Source organism: Chiloscyllium plagiosum, chromosome 34 (genome assembly GCF_004010195.1).
Source record: "Chiloscyllium plagiosum isolate BGI_BamShark_2017 chromosome 34, ASM401019v2, whole genome shotgun sequence".
NCBI lineage: Eukaryota > Metazoa > Chordata > Chondrichthyes > Orectolobiformes > Hemiscylliidae > Chiloscyllium > Chiloscyllium plagiosum.
In genome coordinates, this window is record NC_057743.1 from 6,741,999 (window position 1) to 6,759,389 (window position 17,391).

Consider the following 17,391-nt stretch of genomic DNA (forward strand, 5'->3'; position numbering starts at 1 on the left):
TCTCTCCACACTTCAGGCTCACTGCCTTTATTCCTGATGAAGGGCTTTTGCCCGAAAGGTCGATTTCGCTGCTCGTTGGATGCTGCCTGAATTGCTGTGCTCTTCCAGCACCACTGATCCAGAATCTGGTTTCCAGCATCTGCAGTCATTGTTTTTATCCCATATCCTTCCAAACCCTTCCTGTTCATATCTAATTCCGATGCCTTTTAAATGTTGCAATTGTACCGGCCTCCACCACTTCCTCTGGCAGCTCATTCCCACTGCGTGAAAACATTACCCCTTAGGTCTCTTTTATATCTTTCCTCTCTCACCCTAAATCTATGCCCTCTAGTTCTGGACTCCCCAGCCTCGGGAAAAGACTTTGTCTATTTATCCTATCCATGCCCCTCATGATTTTATAAACCTCGATAAAGTTACCCTCAGCCTCTGACACTCCAGAGAAAAAAGCCTCAGCCTATTCAACCTCTGCTTATATCTCAAATCTTCCAATCCTGGCAACATCAATGTTAATCTTTTCTAACCCCTTTCAAACTTCACAACATCTTTCTGATAGGAAGGAGACCAGAATTGCACAGAACATTCCAAAAGTGGCCGAACTAATGTCCTGTACAGCAACAACATGACCTCCCAACTCCTGTACTCAATACTCTGACCAATAAAGGAAAGCATACCAAATGCCTTCTTCACTATCCTATCTACCTGCAACTCCACTTTCAAGGAGCTATGAACCTGCACTCCAAGGTCTCTTTGTTTAGCAACACTCCCTAGGACCTGATCATTAAGAGTATAAGTCCTGCTAAGATTTGCTTTCCCAAAATGCAGCACCTCGCATTTATCTGAATTAAACTCCATCTGCCACTTCTCAGCCCATTGGCCCATCTGGTCCAGATCCTGTTGTAATCCGAGGTAAACTTCTTCACTGTCCACTACACCTCCAATTTTGGTGTTATCTGCATACTTACTAACTATACCTCTTATGCTCACATCCAAATCATTTATGTAAATGACAAAAAGTAGAGGGCCCAGCACCGATCCTTGAGAAACTCCACTGGTCACAGGCCTCCAGTCTGAAAAACAACCCTCCACCACCACTCTCTGTCTTCTACCTTTGAGCCAAATGGTTAGTTCTCCCTGTATTCCATGAGATGTAACCTTGCTAACCAGTCTCCCATGGGGAACCTTGTCGAACGTCCATATAGATCACGTCCACCATTCTGCCCTCATCAATCCTCTTTGTTACTTCTTCAAAAAACTCAATCAAGTTTGTGAGACATGACTTCCCATGCACAAAGCCATGCTGACTATCTGTAATCAGTCCTTTCCTTTCCAAATATATCCTGATCTTCAGGATTCCCTCCAACAACTTGCCACCACTGATGTCAGGCTTACTGGTCTATAGTTCAAAACGAAACAACTAGTGTCAGACATTGAGACATCCTGGGCTGGATTTTAATGCATGGGTAGTGAACTCTGGAGATTAAAAACTGGAAATGCTGGGAGCAGTGAATTCCAAAACTAGGGAACACAGATATTAATGCAACTACCTAATTGGTATGATGATATGCTCATTTTGACACCAGTAAAACTTATATCTATATAATATATTCAAATTAATAAAACAATCCAAGACCCTTTCCAAGATTTCTTCTAAAGCCCAATTAGGCACAAATCCTCATAAGAAGCCATTTAGGAAATGTGCAAATACTTGTTCAAAGAGGTAGAGTTGAACCTGTGTCGCAATGAAAGAAAATATAATAGAGTGATGGAGAATCTTCAAAATGACACAGATAAGTTGGTAGAATGTGCAGATAGATAGAAGTTGAAGTCTAGCATGGACAAGTGTCAAGTGATTCATTTTCACATGAAGAATAAGAGGCAATATAACATTTTAGTGTTGATGATCTTTGATGCGGATGCAGTAATCATAAAGAACATTTTAGATCTATTTTAGAAGGTTTGGTGAACTTGAAATTGTTTCTAGAAATGAAAATGTCTATTAAAGTGTCTGTCACTTTTTAAGGGATGAATTATCATTTTTGGGTTATACAAGATGTATGTCCATGTGACATGGTGACCATTGACCTGGAAACAGTACCAACAGGAAATATAGAAATAATGTAGCAAAGAGAGCTAAAGGCAAAAGGCAATCAGAAAGCTGAGTTGCTTATTTCCTAAGTGGAATTATATCACATTTAGAATACTGCCTGCAGAGTATTGGCTAAATCCTTGAAGGATAACTCTAGGAAATCAGATTGGGACAGCTCTGTGATGAAATTGGACTAAACATTGCAGAGTGAGCTGACTGAAAAATCTTGTTCAAAATTCATCAATTCCAGCATTTTAACCCAGCAACACTGAGGAAGCAATGATATAAGTCTCAGTCAGAGTGGTGTGTGGTTTGATGGGAAAATTGTAGTTTCCCATGTCTCTGTTGCCTTTGTCTGAGCTGCTGTCCATCTGTTGTAGGTACAACCACAGTGCTGGAAGAAAGGGAGTTCCATCCAGTTTAATTCCTCTTGGGCATCAGAGGTTTGATATAACTGAGTGACTTGCTTGACCATTTCAGACAATATTAACATCAACACATTGCCATGGGCCTGGTGTCACACAAAGTCCAGACCAAGTAAGGACGGCAGATTTATTTAGGACATAGAACAGCACAGCATAAGAACAGACCCTTCTGCCCACCATGTCTACATTGAACATAATGCCATTCTAAACTAAACCTACCTGCCTGCGTGGTGTCCATACCCCTCGCTTCCCTGCCTGTTCATGAATCTGTCTAAATGCCTCTTAAAAATTGCTATCATGTCTTCCTCTATTGTCTCCTCTGGTAACACATTTCAGAGACCTACCACCCTTTTTGTAAAAAACTTGCCTTGCACATTTTCCCCCTCTCACCTTAAACCTATGCCCCCTGGTATTTGACATTTCCACCCTGGGAAAAGACTTCACCTATTCACCCTATCCATGCTTCTCATAATTTAATATACTTGTATCAAGTCATCCCTCAGTCTCCAACCCTCTAATGTGAGTCCAAGTTTGCCTAACACCTCCTTTTAACTGTTATACTCCAATCCAGGCAATGTCCTGGTAAACCTCTTCTGCACCTTTGACAAAGCCTCCACCATCTTCCTATAGTGCAGTGACCAGAACTGGACACAGTGCTCCAAATGTGGCCGAACTAAATTCTTATACAGATCCAACATGACATGCCAACTTTCATACTCAATGTCACAACAGATGAAGGCAAGCATGCCGTAAGCTGTCTTTACCACTTTATCCACTTGATGTGTTATCAGTTTCAGGGAGTTAGAGATTTGCAATCCAAGAACCTTCTCCATATATTAATATCGTGGAAATGAAATTGACTCAACTCAACTGCTAGCAAGAGCAAAGAAAAAGCTTTATTTCTAAACTTCTGCATGCAGGACCAATACACTTGGTAAAAACGCCTTGTGTAAGGGCCATGAACAGAATTCACATATCCTTTTTAAACTATTCTTATCACATGCTCAAGGACAAGGGCTGGGAAACATTCGACTTCTTATTTTCTCATTCCCTTGCCGTGGACATAACTGTCTTTATGTTTTCTGTAGCATTTTTGCTGAATTCGACTGCTCGCAAGGCCAGGTTGAATGTTTACAGAGTTCAGCAAAGTCAAGCTGTCACCTCGACTGCAAGATTCAGCAAAGTGTTTGCAAAGTTCAGCAAAGTATTAAATTTAACAAAACATTCTTTTTCAGATTTCACAGTAAATGTTAATTTTCTACTACGATTAGAGAATTAGATGTGCTTTTGCAACAATTGACAATGGTTTCATGGTTTCTCAAACAGCTTGGTGCCATCACCCAGCATTGCAATTTCACAGTAAAGGACACTGCTCAGAGATAGAGCTGAAATTCTCACTGGGAGTTGGACCAGGTTTGTGGTTGGTTGTTACCTTTTCTAGCATCCAGGGTGGGCGGCACGGTGGCACAGTGGTTAGCTCTGCTGCCTCACAGCGCCTGAGACCCGGGTTCAATTCCTGCCTCAGGCGACTGACTGTGTGGAGTTTGCACGTTCTCCCCGTGTCTGCGTGGGTTTCCTCCGGGGGCTCCGGTTTCCTCCCACAGTCCAAAGATGTGCAGGTCAGGTGAATTGGTCATGCTAAATTGCCCGTAGTGTTAGGTAAAGGGGTAAATGTAGGGGTATGGGTGGGTTGCACTTCGGCGGGTCGGTGTGGACTTGTTGGGCTGAAGGGCCTGTTTCCACACTGTAATGTAATCTAATCTAAAACCTCCCCAAGACCAAATAAAAACCTGCTCTTACAACCCAGTGTCTTCATTCTGGCATAAAGATGCAACAAATTCAGTCCCTGATCCACTGAAGAGATAGATCCAAAGTTTATTCAGAAACTGTTACTGACAAAGATCCTTCCCCTCAGAGGAGAGAGGTAACAAGAGCCTCAGCATTGACCCTGGCTACACCAGGAGAATCAAACCACACGAGCTGGTCTTCCCAACAGGGAGCTCGAGGTCTTCAGGCATCGCTGAACTGAACGATGTATTAGTCACAACGCACATTATAAAGTCAGTGATTATGCTGATCCCTCTACCTCTACTGTTTCACTGCCTTGACTACAGCCATTAGACTCTGTCGCATGACATAAGCCTGATCACAGCAAGTACTATATTAGCTGAAAATGTGTTGCGGGAAAAGCGCAGCAGGTCAGGCAGCATCCAAGGAACAGGAGAATCGACGTTTCGGGCATAAGCCCTTCTTCAGGAATCCGGAAGTACTATGTTACTCTATGACTGAACGGTAGATCCTGCAAAGTAATTCCATTACTTTTTAAAAAAGTGGCTTATGGGTTTTCCAAAATGGTCCTGATTGAGTAATTAATTTGATGAACACAGGTCTGTGGTTCATTATTGGCTCTGACTTTCGTTACCACATGACTTCCAAAAGGGGACTCAATGCTCATCTCAAAATGATGCATATTCAGGCGAGAGGAAAGAAGTTTGTGTGAAAGACAAACTCTTACAAAGGACTGACGTAGACACAATTCGTCACACAGTGAATATCTGATAACGCTGCTGTAATATTACAGCCAACATCGCTGATTACAACATTCCACTTGCACTTCAAGACGAAGCATTATCTGAGGTGCATCATGTTTGCATTGAAAGGACTTACGTATCTATGTTTTTTATCTCTTTCTTATTCAGTCATGGGAGGTGGTCGTTGCTGGCTGGCTGGCATTTGTTGCCCATCCCTAGTTGCCCTTGAGAAGGTAGTGGTCAGCTGCCTTCTTAAACTGCTGTAATCTGAGTGATGCAGGTTAAACCACGATGCCCTTAAGGAGGAAATTTCAGGATTTTGACCTCGCGACAGTGAAGGGATGGTGAGTGACTTGCAGGGGAATTTGAAGGTGTTGGTGTTCCCATATATTTGCTGATCTCGTCCTTCTAGATGGAAGTAGTCATTGGTTTGTAAGGTGTTGTCGAAAGATTTTTGGTGAATTTCTGCAGTGCATCTTGTAGATAGTACACACTACTGCTGCTGAGTGTAGGTGGTGGAGGGAATGGATGCTTGTGGATCTGGTGCCAATCAAATAGAATGCTTTGTCCTGAATGGTGTCAAGCTTCTTGAGTGTTGTTGGAATTGCACCCATCCAGGCAAGTGGGGAATATTCCATCACTTTCCTGACTTCTGCCTCATCGATGATGGACAGGCTTTGCGAAGTCAGGAGGTGAATCACTCACTGCAGTGTTCCTAGCCAATGACCTGCTTGTGAAGTCACTGCATTTGTGTGGTGAGTCCATTTGAGCTTCGGGTCAATGGTAACCCTAAGGATATTAATAGTGGGTGCTTCAGTAATTGTGAATGTCAGGGGGTTAGATTGTTTCTTATTGGAAGTGGTCATTGTCTGGCATTCATGAGGAACAGATGTTACTTGCCATTTGTCAGTGAAGACTAGATATTCTCCAAATCTTGCTGCATTTGAACATGGACTGCTTCACTATCTGAGGAGTTGTGAATGGTACCAAACATTGTGAAATGATCACTGAACATCGCCACTTCTGACCTGATAATGGAGGGAAGGTCATTGGTGAAGAAAATGAAGATGGTTGGACCTGGGACACTATCCTGAGGAACACCTGCACAGATGTCCTGGAGCTGAGATGACTGACCTTCTACAACCAGAACCATCTCTCTCTGTGCCAGGTATGACTCCACAACCAGTGGAGATTTGCGTCTAGTTTTGCTGAGGTTCCTTGATACTACACCCAGTCAAATGCAGCCTAGATGTCAAGGGCTGTCACTGTCCCCTCCCCTCTGGAATTCAGCCCTTTTGTCCATATTGTAATGAGGTCAGGAGCTGATTGGCCCTGGCAGAACCCAAACTGAGTGCCACTGAGCAGGTTATTGCTGAGCAGGTGCTGCTTGATAGCACTGTTGATGACACCTTCCATCATTTTACTGATGATCGAGATGGGTGATAATTGGCTGAGTTGGATTCCTCCTGCTTTTTGTGTACAGGACATACCTGGACAATTTGCCACATTCTAAGGTTGATGCCAAAATTCTAATTTTACAGGAAGGCCCTCCGGCCATTTTTTGATATCACATGGAGTGAATCGAATTGGCCGAAGACTGGTATCTGTAATGCTGGGGGGGGGGACCACTGGAGGAGGTTAGGGTGGATCATCCACTCAGCACGTCTGGCTGAAGGTTGCTGTGAATGCTTCAGCCTTATCTTTTACACAGATGTACTGGATTCTTCCATCATTGAGGACGGGGATCTTTTGTGAAACTTGCTCCTCCAGTAAGTTGTTTAATTGTCCACCACCATTCATACCTGATGTGGCAGGACTGCAGAGCTTAGATCAGATCCATTGGTTGTGGGATCGCTTAGCTCTATCACATGTTGCTTATGCTGTTTGGCATGCAAGTAGTCCTGTTTGGTAGCTTCACCAGATTGACATCTCATCTTCAGTGCTGCTCCTGAAAGACTCCTGCGTTATTCATTGAACTAGTTATCCCTTGACTTGGTAGTAAAATAGAGGATTAGCCAGACCATGAGGTTGCAGATTGTGCTGGACTACAATTCTGCTGTAGTTGATAATCCACATTGCCTCATGGATGCCCAGTCTTGAGTTCATAGAATCCCATCAGTGAGGCTATTCAGCCCATTGAGTCCACACTGACGGTCTGAAGAACATCCCACCCAGAGCCACCTCCCCTTCATTCTACCCCTGTAATCCCGCATTTCCCATCACTAATCCACCTAGACTGCACATCCCTGGGCACCATGGGCAGTTTAGATGACCAATCCACCTAACCTGCATATCTTCAGACTATGGGAGGAAACCAGAGGACCCTGAGGAAACCCACACCGACATGGGGAGAATGTGCAAACGCCACACAGATCTTCGCTGGAGGTTGGAATTGAACCCGGGTCCCTGGCACTGTGAGGCAGCACTGAGCACTAACCGCTGAGCCACCATGCTACCCAAACTCTGTTCAAAGTCTGCCCCATTAGTGATAGTGCCACACAACATGATGAAGGCGATTTTCAATGGGACGGTGAGATCTCATCCCTACGGGCTGTGTGGTGTTCACTCTTACCAATACTGTCATGGACAGATGCAGCTGCAGCTGGCAGATTGGCAAGGATGAAGTCATGTACATTTTTCCCTCCTGTTGGTTCCCTCAGCATCTCTACAGATCCAGTCTAACAGCTATGTCCCTCAGGACCTGACCAGCTCAATCAATAGTGCTGCTGCTGAGTCACTCTTGATAGTGGGCATTGAAATCCCCCATCCAGAGTATATTTTGTGTCCTTTGCCACCCTCAGTGCTGCCTCCAAATGTTGTTCGACATGGAGGAGCACTAACTCATCAGCCGAGGAAGGACGTTACGTGTTAATCAGGAGAAGGTTTCCTTGCCCGTGTTTAACCTGAAGCCATGAGACTTCAGTCTGGAGTCAATGTTGAGGACTCCCAGGGCAACTCCCTCCTGACAGTATACTACTGTACCACCAACTCTGCTAGGTCTATCCTGACATCTATGACAAAGACATTTAATTATGTTTTAAAGCATCCATTCATTGAGTATGGGTGTTGCTGGTGTTGGAAGTAAATAAGAGTGAACCACATCAAAGTAGGTCTGGCGTCACATGAAGGCCAGACCAGGTAAAGATGGTGGATTTTATTCCCTAAAGGACATTTGTGAACCAGGTGGGTTTTTAACAGCAATGGTGAAGGTTCCATGGCCATCATTACTAAGACTGGTATTCAATTCTAGATTTCTTTGTTGAATTTTCTCTCCATCAGGTGAACTCATATTCCTGCAGCATGATTGTTGAAGTGTGATGCTCAAAACCGACATCCAAAAGCCCTAAATGTACCTCCTCCCGGGAAGACCATGTGATGGTCCTAATGAGTAAAACCTTCCCGGAAACAGAATGACCCCTCCTGGTAACATTGAGATTGAGTTTCACAATCAGTTGGCAGTCAGAGGCAAGAGGGTCAGGTGTGCAGGAAAGGAGCCAGCTAAAGGATGTATTCAGCACAGTGTCTCATACATCTGGACAAATAACAATAACAAAAAAAAAGCAAGTAAGATATTAAATAAAATTCCAAGTTATAAAAAGCAATAAGCCAAACTGCAAAACTTGGTTCCTTGGAGCTGAGAAACTTGGATTTGCTCTCTCAGACCTTTTCCATCATTGAATGAGATCATGGCTAATGTATGACCTAACCTTTTGTATCCACTTTAACCCCATAGCCCTTAGTACCTTAGGTAAGCAATATTCTATAAATCACAGATTTAAATTTAAGATTGATCTTACATCAATGGCTGGGTATGGATGCAAATTTCAAACATACACTACGCGTTGTATGTAGCACTGTATCCTAACTTCACTCCTTAAATGTCTCATGCTAATTTTGAGATGATCACCTCTAATCCTAGACTCCCCAAAATGGAAATATTCTTTCTATCTATCTTAACAGATCTGCTTAATCTCCTGAAATCATCTCAGCACTTGACCATCTAGATTACATGCCAACTAGTACAATCTCTCTTTGTAAATCTACACTATGCCCTTTCCAAAGCCAATATATTCTTTCTAACATTTAATGCCCAGAACATGTGGCAATCCTCCAAATGTGGTCTTACATGGCTTGGGGAAACTAGAACCCAGGGACACTGCCTCAGGATAACAGGCTGAAGATATTGAAGAGGATTGTTTATGTTTGGAATTCTCTATCTAACAGCCCAGACAATTGCAGACAATCTCTGTTTGAACTCAGTTCAGCAGAATGGTCACTGGACCTGAAATGGGAGTTCTGTTTTCTCTCTACAGATGCTGTCAGATCTGTTAATTTTCTCCAACAATTTCTGTTTTGGTTCCAGATTTCCGGCATCCGCAGTGTTTGTTTCAGTCTAGACTACTGGAAATTGTTTCACAATTCCCCATTTCAAGGGGCAAATTGGACTCAATCATATCACGATCACTACAAAATAAACACTCAGACCCATTCTTTATTCAGAGAGAGGTGACAATGTGGAACTCACTACCAAGAAAGTGACTGCAGTGAACAATGTAGATGAACTTAGAAGAGAAGTATATAAGTACAGGAGAGAAAATTGATAAACTTAGAAAGGGAATGATGAGGTTCGGCTGGAACATAGACACTGACATGGACCAACTGTGACAAATACTCTGTTTCTGTGCTGCATGCAATCCTATCTTTCATTTCAGTAAATCTGAGTGTACCTTCACAACATGGACTACATTCTGCAGCTCACCACCACACCTCAAGGAGAAATAAAGATGGCCAATAAATGTTGGCCTTACCAGTGACGCCAACTTGTTGATCTAATAGCAACTTACAGAGGAGAAAGCCCTTAGCAACTCTGAATTGCTGGAAGTATTCCATTACTGTCAAATCATAGAGTTTCTGGGAATGATGTGAATGAATCTCAATCCAGATTATTCAGCCATCGTTGTGTAAGCCAGGTTTACAAACAGTGCAACACTCATTGCCTCAAACTAATACTATTTGCTCTGTAAACCATGGGAATCAAAGACCTTGAAGAAATGAGCAGGATCTCATAGGATTGTCGCACCAGGCGACCTGCCCATTATAACAGGACTGGACAAAGAATCCCATATGTTCAGTATTGAATTATTAATGCAGTTATGAGCAGCTGCTCACAAGCGTTCATGACCTTGACTATTGCACTGAGACTATCCCTCTGCTCCTGGAGCAAGGCAAAGTTTATTTTTAAATTTCTGTAGACCCACAGGCTTAGAAAAAGATGCCTCTTGACACGGGCTCTTCGCTGAAATGACGTGAGAGGTCTGAAGTGCAGCAGCACAGCACTAACAGGTCGGGAACACTAGTTTCAGAATTCTCCCCCAATTAACAGGGCACCATTTCTCTCAGTTACTATAGTGGCAATATTCCAACATGTCTTTAACTCCAGCACTGCTGCAGAGACTATAGGATCTCAGCTAGTGCATTGAAGGGCGGAAACACAGAATGAAATGTGGAAGTGGTTTTAAAGACCAGCATCCATGTTCCCCTATTATCCTCAGGGAGGTGTTCACACACTTAAAATAAATAAATCAATTCAAATAATAGAAGCACTTGATGCATGTCCCAATATTAAATAACATTTCTGTGCTAATATTGATGAAAGTTATGAAACTCTTCAGATATCGTGGACAACTACATTGTATTACTAAACCCACATTCGATTAGATTCCCTCCAGTGTGGAAACAGGCCCTTCGGCCCAGCAAGTCCACACCAACCCTCTGAAGAGTAACCCACCCAGACCCATTTCACTCTGCCTAAAGCATCTAACACTATGGGCAGCTTAGCATGGCCAATTCACCTGACCTGCACATCTTTAGACTATGGGAGCAAACCAGAGCAAACCCACACAGACATGGGGAGAATGTGCAAACTCTACACAGACAGTCACCTGAGGCTGGAATCAAACCTGGGGCCCTGGTGTTGTGAGGTAGCAGTGCTAACCACTGAGCCACTGTGCCACCCTAGCCACTGCTGCAATAAACTTAGAAATATATTGGGTCAAACTGCTGGGAAAAATTAGTGCTGCATGACTATCATATGTACAAATAAGTAAATTAGCTAGTGGGTTCAGGGGGACTCAGTGTTATTTCATAAGTTGTTGATCTCCAGAATTGCCTGTTTGATCTATGATATTTTTCATTCTTGGCACCAACATATCCACCAGCCTCAGTTCACACAAGCCTCCAGTTGAGTTAGTCTAAGGATTCACTGAATTTACACATCAGCTTTCCAATAAGTTTCCACTGGAGGTCAGGCCTCATAAATAACAATGAAAGTGCCCTTTTCAATTACACGTTTATTGTTAATGCAATACCAATCAATATCTGAAAGGGAAAAATTTGGGCTGTGGAGTCTCAATCTTGAAATAGCCAACTATTATTAGAGAATTTATAAAAAAAAACCTGTGGTGATTCGCAGATGGAGAGCACATTTATTCCTGTCGGCCTACAAGCTGTGCTGGCAAGATGTTTACCATTTCCATATCACAACTCTCACCTCCATTTAGCTGCTGGCTTTCCCAAGTCTTGGGAAATAACATCTGGTAATGTTAAATTTGGAAAAGAGATTAAATCTGAGAAACACAACATAACTCCAACATTTAGACAAACTTAGGAATGAGTTATTTGTCCATTCCATATTGTTCTTCCAGAAGTGGATAGGGCCAAAGGATGGTTTAGTTCAGTTTCAAGACTTTTAAAAGTATTTATAGCCTATTTGGATCAATCTCACTTAATTCTGGTTATTGAAATGCCTGCCGTTATTTCTCTTTCAGAACTTGACTTGACTATAATTCACAATCTCCTCTTTCCCAATTAAGTCAGGCCTGCCATTTTATTCCCTTAGTGTTCTGAGGATGGATGCATATCTGAGATATCTGAGATATCTTGACCATTCCTACCTTCAAAGCTATTGTACTCTGTGGCTCCTCCCATTGTTACAAAATGGACAGGACTTACTGAAGAAATGCTGTTGAATGATTCCATAGTGAAGTTCCGGTGACAGTGAAAAACCTGGATCAAAACGTGTGGCGCTGGAAAAGCACAGTAGGCCAAGCTGCATCCGAGGAGCAGGAGAATCGACGTTTCAACCATAAGCCCTTCATCAGGAATGGGGTGTGGAGGGGGAGAGGGTTGGGGCAAGAGGGCTGAGGGAGAGGGTGTGGGCCTAGGGGTGGGTAGTTAGGAATGCAATAGGTAGACAAACGTGGAGGGGTAGTGGTGATAGATCGGAGAGGAGGGTGGAATGGATAGGTGGGAAGGAAGAAGGACAGGTAGGACAGTTCAAAGAGGGCAGTGCCGAGTTGGAAGATTGGATCTGGGATAAGGTGGGGGGAGGGGAAATAAGGAAAATGGTAAAATCAATGTTGTGCCAGGTGGAGGGTCCCAAGGCGGAAGATGAGGTGTTCGTCCTCCAGGTGTCGGTGGCTTGGATATGGTGGTAAAAGAGGCACATGTCCTTGACAGAGTGGGAGGGGGACCGGGAGTTGAAGAGGTCAGCCACAGGGCAGTGGGGTTATTTAGTGCGTGTGTCCCAGAGCTGTTCCCTGAGATGCTCTGCAAGTTGGCGTCCTGTCTCCTCAATGTCGAGGGCATCGAGAGCAACAAACACAGTAGGTGAGGAGTTTGGATGTGCAAGCAAATCTCTGCCAGATGTGAAAGGATACTTTGGGGCCTTGGATGGAGGTGAGGTGGGAGATTAGGGGAGAGGTGTGGGCGCAGGTTTTACACTTGTGGTGGCAAGAGCAGGTGCCGGGAGTGGAGGGTGGGTTTGATTGGGGGCGTGGACCTTACGACAGATGTCCAGCATCCACAGTCCTCACTTTCTCCTTAAAAAATCTGGGACACACAAATTGAAAATTCCAAGAGGAAGTAATGGATTGCTTTTTATTGAACTGCTTCTGTAGGCTCGAGTAGACACCATGTGCTGGTACAAATGTGTCCAGTAACAATTTTCCAAATGCTCTGAATTACCTCCACACAGCTTCACCCCAGCAAAGTGCATGTTTCTTCCTAGAATCAGATTTTATCAAGAATTATCATCCCTTAGCATCCAGTTCTATCAGTTATGGTTACCCTGTAGAATCTGGCTTTATGAAATCAAGAAAATTCCTTCAGTGTGGAAGCAGCCCATTTGGTCCACACTGCCCCTCCAAAGGGCATCCCATCCAGACCTACCTCTGTAACCCTCCCTGCACTTCCCATGGTTAATCCATGTAACTTAAACATCTCTGTGCACTATTGGCAGTTTAGCATGGCCAATCCAACTAACCTGCACATCTTTGGATTGTGGGAGGAAACTGGAGCACCCAGAGGAAACCCACCCAGACACGGGGCGAATGTGTAAACTCCACACAGAAAGTTGCCTGAGGCTGGAATCGAACCTGGGCCCTGGTGCTGTGAGGCAGCAGTGCTAACCACTGAGCCACCATGCTGTCCAATAGAATCAAAAAAACCCTTCAGTGCAGATAGAGTCCATGCAGTCCATCAAGTCTGCACTGACCCTCAGAAGAGCATCCCACCCTCCATCCTTGTAGCCCCATGACTACCTCCACCTGGCCTGCACATCCCTGGACACTACAGAGCAGTTTAGCATTACATGGTCTTTGTGCTATGGTCACTCTCGAATGATTGGTTTCATACAAAGTTGTCATCTTTTGTCCTCTCATGAAATGGTTGATTTCTTACTCTTGCTGTTCTTTGAATCACACGTACATTCATGACCTTGACCAATGCACTGAGACTATCCCTCTGCTCCTGGAGCAAGGCAAAGTTTATTTTTAAATTTCTGTAGACCCACGGGCTCTTCACTGAAATTACATGAGAGGTCTGAAGTGCAGCAACACGGCACTGACAGGTCAACCTCTTAGTTTGGATACCTCAACATTACCACTTGTGATGGTCTTCCACACTGGAGCTGACTGGTACAATACAACATTTGACTACTCACACACACGTTTAGACAATCAGGTTGAAAATGAAAGCTAGAGAAGGAAATAAGGTGGAAGAAGGAGAAGCAATGGAACAGTTTGGGGGGAAAAATGATAAAATGCTTGGAAAAATGTGTTAGGATTTACAAAAATGTCACCTGGTCAACTTTGACATTCTTGGTTTTTAATTGTGTTTCCAGACTTGGAGACCCACCGGGCTCCCCTTCCCCTAAGGTCTAAGATGCAAAGTCTAAGGTGACAGTGTTACTGGACTGGTAATTCAGAGGGTGTGCCAGTGCTCCAGGGTCATGTGTTCAAATCCCACCAGAGCAACTGTGGAATTAAAAATCCAAGTGATTAAGGACATTTGAAATTGAATATTAGCTTTAATAATGGTAGCTGTAAAACTGCCATGATGTGCAGGTGCCAGTCTTGGACTGGGGTGGACAAAATCAGAAGTCACACGACACCAGAACATAGTCAACAAATTTATTTGAAACCACATGCTTTCAGAGGGCTGCGTCTGTGTCACCTTACAAAGCGGAAGTGCTCTGAAAGCTTGTAATTTCAGATAAACCTGTTGACTATAATCTGGTGTCGTGTGACTTCTGACTTTATCAAACTGTCATCAATTTTCTTTTAAACTCGTCAGGTTCACTCATGTCTTTTAGGGAATGGAAATCAACTACTCTTACTTGGTTTGGCCTATATGTGACTCCAGACCCACAAGCCTCGCAATGTAGTCTGTCAGACCACAACCAACTATAGGGTGGAGCAAATGCTGGCCTCATCTGTTTTGCTCACTTCCCATGAAAGTGTTTAAAAATAGGAATTCCCTCATGATGTTCAGCACCTGATCAGTGAGGAGTTGCTGAGCATCTTGTTTTGAGGATTCAGCTCTTTAATAGCTACGTGGCTGGCACACTGTACTGTCTTCAGCTCTTCGTTTGCCACAAACAACCTCATCGGTTCAGAAATAGAAGTACCCAGACTCCAAAAGTAAAAAGGAATTACCTCAGTATTAGTGACAAGAGGTGTTATTTTTATTCAAGCTGTTGCAGGCTTAAAATAATTTGTGAAAATAAAAGCATTAACGACATAAACCAAATGGTCAGGTCTTTCTGGGCTCATGTGGTTTGCAAACTCATTAGCTTTAATCATCTCACTGAAGATGTTCCTTGTGTTTCATAAAGAACGGCAGCTAGCAAGTGATTACAGCCAACAACGTAATCCAAGATTTCATCTGGTCATTAAAATGTGCTTGAACATTACTCGGTGAACCTTGTTAATTAGGTCCCATGATTGTCATCAGCGCTTCTTGCCCGCACTCTTGCTTCTCTCTCTCTCTTTGCTTCCTTGTATCAAACCCAATGTTGCAGCTCACCTCACCTCCAGATCCCCACTGGACACACTCTGCCCCTTGGGTTGCGAGAGCAGCTAGCTGACCACCTCCCCGCACACTGCCCATAGTAGACCGATTCAAAAATGGGGCTGCACGTGACTGTGTCAAAATGGCACAGTGTGTGAAAGCACCCAGTGTAATTGCACTGGGGAGAGGAGGCAAATCTTCTACTGCTCTTCCCCATGTCTGGGGCACTTACTAAGCTACCTCCTTAGATAGCCTCAACAGCAATTTCAGTGGAGACCTTCCTCGACTCACCAGGGAAAGGTTCTGTGTCTCAGAGGACATCATACATCTTCAACAAGAGGACTTGACACTTGAAGAGGAATACTTGATAAACATGTTATTTTTATGGACCATGAATGGGTCTTTTCTCCACTTTCAGGGCAGCGTAGAGAATATTCTGAGATGCAAGCATGTACTACCCACCCTGTGTGAACCTCTGATCCCTTCCCCACTCCCCTCACTTGACTGACTCAGCCACAATGGCCAATCCTGTCGGGACGATGACCATATTGATACCAGCTCTTGTATTATTCAGGTGTTGAGCAGTCAGATTCAAGCTTTTACCGACAGGAAAAGCCCAGCTGAGGAGACAGTTCTAGGATGGGATCAGTGAGGAATACTGGATCATTGGGCCTTTAACATTTAACATTTACACAACTGGCCAGTTGATCATAGATTTCTAGAGCCTGGGTTTCACTTGGGCTGCTCAATCACCTGGCCAGAAATGGTTAAAATCGTAAAAGATCAGGGTGGTTGTGATTGTTCATAAATCACTGAGTTCAGTTGCTCCTTCTCCTGTACGCTCACAGAATATTGACAATCACGGACTTCCACTCTATTACTTCATAAAAGTATTGCAGTGGTTTGTCATTGCCTTCCACAAGATGGCTGACCAGGAAGCTCTCCCACGGTACCATCGGTGAATGGATTTCAAGGTAACGATGTCTGGCCACAATCCAAACACAGCTCCCCTCGGCTATCAAACTCTGAGGTGGGACTTGAAAGCAGAATGTTTGACCCAGAGATGATGGCACTACCCACTGCACCATAAGACCTCCCTTGAGTCCACTTACAGGGCATTAATTATTGTGTAAACTTCACATGCCTTGAGCCAAAATTATCAGGCTCAAAATAATAGGTTTTCTGAATCGATTTGTGTGCGACATACAACTCATTTATTCATTGGTCAATCTGCCATTGTTTTGGGAATGTCAGATCGCATCTGACAGCACAGGAGGCCATTCTGCCTGCTCTGCCTGTGCTGGGTCGGTGAAACACCAACACAAATGCTCCTATTCCCTACCTCTGCTCCTCAAACCCTAGCACGTTTTTCCCTCCAAGCATGAACTCTTTCGGCAGTTATTACTGTACATGGCTTGAGCATTTCCAGCCGGGGAAGTCAACAAAAAATCTGGAGAGGGTGAGATTTTAACTCACTCGAAACCCATTCACTTGGTCAGAGTTCAAATTGGATCTGGACTTTTACATGAAACAGCATCAGAAGGTGAACAATTTGAATCCATGAGTGGCATTTCGCAATTTAAAAACCATACGTTCTGTCTTATACCTTTCCTAATTAATCTCCTGTAGTCTGTCCTGTGAGGAATCAGGAATAACTCAGGTGATGCAGGGTTAGAGAGGGATGGATGATGAAGCAGGGTGGGTGGAAGTCAATGCAATCTCCATTTTAACTCCATACACTCTCCTTTATTTTAAATATACAATACCTTGATTTTCTTGGCTCAGGCCTATTTGGAAATCTAGAATCATAGTATTTTCCTGAATAGAGGAAGGCCATTCAGTCCATCCTGTATGTTCAAGCTACCAGAAGACCTACCCAGCCAGTCCCACTCACCAGTCCTATCTCCATAGCTCTCTAAACTCATCACTTTCAATTATATTTAGATTACTTACAGTGTGGAAACAGGCCCTTCGGCCCAACAAGTCCACACCGACCCGC